Genomic DNA, 4,833 nt, shown 5'->3' on the forward strand with positions numbered 1-4,833 from the left:
AGGGCTCCAAAGATTTTTTTCCAACCAAGGTTCGAGGACTAGTAACTCAACACATAACTTATACAAGGGTTTAGAGCATTTGTCCAACCAAGGATACAAGACCAGTAGCTCAACCCACTAAGGTCTCCAGGGTGTTTGTCCAACCACGGCTCTAGGACTAGTAACTCAACACAAGATATTACAAGGCTCCAAAGCATTTGTCCAACCAAGGCTCCAGGAACTAGTAATTCAACCCAAGCTAAAGGAAACATGAGAACCAACAAAAAAAAACAAAGAAATAAACCCACAATCATCATGGCTATCCAGAAAATGGAAACACTAGGAAAATCCACTATCAATATAGGAAATAATCCATGCCAGTGACAGATCATGACCAATAAACCACATGCATATGCCATGCATGCCAAAACTAGTGAGGAAAACATACACACAACTCGGTACCTGCAAGCAAAACCCATTGTAGCTACTGATCCCGATGTCCTCTTGCGCTTTCCTACTATTGCTTTGCCTTCTTGCTCCAAAACTCCAAGTATGCCACACTATCCAAGAGTTCTCCAAGAAAAATCTAAGTGTCGAAGAGTATGAGAGAGAGAGTGAATAGAGAGAGAGCTCAAAAACCGAACTAACAAAAGTATATGTACTAATCCTCAAAATCCTTTTCATTGATGATGCCTCTATTTTCTTCATTTTTTTCATTATTTTCCTTCAATTTCATCCTCACATACAACCTATGACCTTTTACCTCCCTTTTCTCATAATTTACATAATTTTCATAAATAAATCTCCCAAAAATGTCATTTTTCTTTTCCAAAGCCTTTTCCATTTCCTTTGCCAATTTCCTTAGCCACTAATTAATCACAAGTGATCCCCATCACTGTGCTTTTTCCCAACATTCAACTTGGAATAAGTGTCTCATCAATCGTGGATATTATTTTTCCTTTATTAACTTTTATTACATGGAATTTTCACCAAAGTTGTTACAGGGACCGACTGGGAACCCATAGTCACATGGAGGCCTTGGAAAAGGAGTAATTGGGGCTCAAGGTTAGGGAAAAAGTGAGTTGTCTCAGGGGTTGGACACTTGGGGGGTGGGGGGGCTTAGGTTATTCCCAGAGGTCCCGTGGCACCTAAGGGAAGTCAATAAGGCCATAATTTGTTGACTCCATTTCCTTAAGGTCATATAGGAGGTTGAGTCATATCATGGTGACCCTCATCTCATGTTTACCTTGTGCAAGCCAGTGAAAGTCGGTAAATGTGGGAGGAGGCATTATAGGGTGGTACCAAAGTGGGTTGGGCTCTCTTCGGGTCATATCTGATACCACAGGGTGGTATGAAAGCATGGTTTCACTCTCTTTGGATAAGTCTTATGTTTTCAAGGTTATGGTTGTCACACATGGGATCATGGTATACAATTGGTATTTTCATGCATGATGTTGTTGTGATGTTATGTTATTACACATATATGCTTATGATTATACATTTACATGCTAATGTGGACTGATCTTATAGATGGGAGAAGCCTCCCTTGAACGTCACTCATGTATGGATTTGATTTTGGTATCTAATTGGTTTATATGACATGGTATCCTTGCAAGAAGAACATAATTCAATATGACAAGAAATATAGTAGACTACAATTCCCGTGACTCTCCCTACAGATTAGTGGGGCAGCAAGGAGAATATTATTCTCCTCGTATAATAGATAGATTAAGGATCTTGAGGGCAGAGGTTAAAAGTTGTAAAGTAGAGAATGACAGGTTGATTGAGGCTCAGGAAAGACTTGCAATGGCTCAGGAGAAGTAGGTAGAGCTTAGTTCAGCAATCCTTCAAATCTTGTCAGAGTTATAGAGATAGGGATAGATGAGAACCAATAAAGAGCATGAAGAGAAAACTAATGGAGCCTATGGTAGTAGATCTTGGTCCAAATATAGGTTGGAAAGAGGGGACACTGTTAGAGGTGGAAGATCATTGGATACACCTGAGAGGAGGATTGTTATGTATGGGCATCATTCTAGTTCCTCATCCAGGAGACATCATTACAGTCATCATTGTCATCATCCTTATAGGAGGGGTGAGTATTTTCCTGAGGAGTTCAAGAAGGTGAAGCCTCCTACATTTAATGGAGAGATGAAGAAGCCAGAAGATGCAAAGGCATGGCTGCTTGTAATGAAGAAAATCTGCAGATTGCATAGCTACTCAGAGAACATGAAAGATAAGATAACCACTTTCAATCTTAAAGGGAAGGCATATATTTGGTGGGAGGATATGAAGGATGTCAAATTTATTTTAGAAGAATACTTGACATGGGATGAGTTCGAGAAACTCTTCAAGAAGAAGTACTTATCGGATAGGTACTATGATGATAGAGCTAAGGATTTTTATGAGGTACAGATGGGGTCTATGACAGATGATGAGTACACTAGCAGATTCTTCGAGTTGTTGAGGTTTGTGCCATATCTCAAGGAGGAGAAGGCTAAGATTTAGAGATTCATCAGTTAATTTCCAACCACATATAGAGACTCGATTGAGTTTGATGAGCCTAGATCATTATAGGAATCCATTCATAAATTGAAGAATTGTTATCAGTAGTCAAAGCGAAAAGATGAGCCTAAATGTGACTTGAAAGGAAATGAGAAAGTCAAAGGAAAATGGTCATCGAAGAGGGGAAGACCTCAAGATGCAGGCGAGAAATAAAATGTTTCTCGCTACAAGAAGTTATGTAGAGTTGAGAAGGGACATGTGTCGCAACAGACTAAAGGTGGTAGTAAAGAATCATTGTAGTGTTAGATATGTGGCAAAGATCATCGTAAGAAGGATTTTCCATTATACTATGGAGGTAGGACTCAAATCTATAGTGCTCAAGAGGAACATACAATTGGGGATGCTGGTCATGACATTCCTTGGATTTATGCGGTTGTGGACAATAGGCAGGTGAATCACCAAGCGTCTATCATTGAGATGGACGATAATCTTTGTGATCAAGTTATTTCTATTTTGATTGACCCTGGATCTAACTATAGTTATGTTAATCCTAACCTAGTGGATAAGTGTGGCTTCAGAAAAGAAGTGCATGTAGAGTCTTGGTTAGTGCATTTGGCTATAGGTAAGAAGAAGAGAGTTCATCATTGGGTAAGAGCTTGTGCATTTGAGTTGAATGGTATGCCTACAACAAAAGATTTGCATGTACTACCATTTGGATCATATAGTATGCTTTTGGGTATGGATTGGATGTATCTCCAAAGACCAAAGTAGATTGCTATGACAAGGAAAATGAGTGCCTGTATGATAATGGAGAGAATAGAATCTTGTAGGGGAAGAAAAAACCTACATCAATGATGATGGACACAGTTATGCATGTCATGGCGGAAAAAGTCGTTTGTGCGGACACAACTGACCTCCCTAGGAGTCTAAACTCTCTAGCGACAAACAAGACAAAATGGAGTGATCTTTCTCTAAATATACCTTTTAAAACATGAAAACTACAAGTGTTTAGGCTTACCTTATTCCAAAACGCTGTTGTTGTAGTCCGTCCTTGCCGATCCGGATGAGCTCCTCCTTCAAGTCAATTCCTGCAACCACAAACAATCAAACAATTACCAAGCACTTGCATTTCATATAATAAAACATATATTCAACATGCAGACCAAGGAACACATGAAATAACTCATTAACACAAGCTATTGAGAAAAATAAACCAGTTTGTATTAATAACGAAACAAAGAAACTCTTACAACCTGGCCTTGGTGTTGTGCAAGTTCCTCCCAGGGTCCATCAAGGGTTTTCCTCTACTTTGACAAAGCTCACCCTCTTCCAAGTAGAATCAAGTAAAGACAATCTCTCCTCACAAAGGCTCTAATGGAAGACCTAAATCCTGCAGCATTTACCCAAAGAAAATGTATATCTCCCACCTGTTCTCCCTCTGGCTCAATGTCTTTATTTATAGTGCTGTAAAGAGGTTATTCAAGTCCACCATCAATGGGATAATCCCCCTCTTTGGGTGGGATAGCTCCTTTATTGATGGGATAAGTTCCTCCTTAATAGGGATACATGAACCAACTGGAGGCGCATCCATTTCATCAAACCGACCTCTAGAAAGTTCTAGAAGTAACCACAAGTAACTTTTTTAAGATGAAACTCGCGCATTTTGCCTTTTACAGAAGGACGCACCTGTCCCTTAACATACAGAGCGTCCAAGGACGCAGTCTTTGTGAACATTGTGAGCGTCCCCGCAGGTAAGGCTAGAGAGAACCTGCGACCCCAGAGATAAACATAGTTTTTACAAGACTTTCTCTCTTCTTTGAGTTTGAGATGGATAACAGAGGCATGAGACTTGCCTAAGAGGGTAGCACGACTGTTGATTTGAGCCATACTAACTGTAAGTAGTCAAGGTGACATTTTTTAGTGTAACAGATTGCCCCCTAAAGTGCGAAGCCTGGAATAGATTTAGGGTTTTGTAATTCTAGGAAGGGTGAAGCGCTTTATCATTTCAAGGATTGTCTTGTGGATGGCCTGGTTGGAACCTGCAATTTTCAACACAAAATACATGGATAAGATTATATCATCACTGAGGTAGGCATTCCCATACTCAGATTCAAAACTTTAACTAATGGACTAACTATTCTGATACAGGAATGATCTTGCAGTACATCATTTTTTATAGACTTTTGTAGACACAGTATGGACGCAGCCATCTGTTTATGATTAGTCTACATAGATAATGAATACAAAACTCCTCGCAGCCTGGATGGTAGAAACTAGATCCAGGGTCTTCACTTCTACTTCCCGAATTGGTACGATTCTAGCCATGTGATTAAATGATTCGATGTCGAACAT

Source organism: Pinus tabuliformis, chromosome 9 (assembly GCF_031772625.1).
Source record: "Pinus tabuliformis cultivar Carrire ecotype Pingquan chromosome 9, CPIR1, whole genome shotgun sequence".
Taxonomy (NCBI): Eukaryota; Viridiplantae; Streptophyta; class Pinopsida; order Pinales; family Pinaceae; genus Pinus; species Pinus tabuliformis.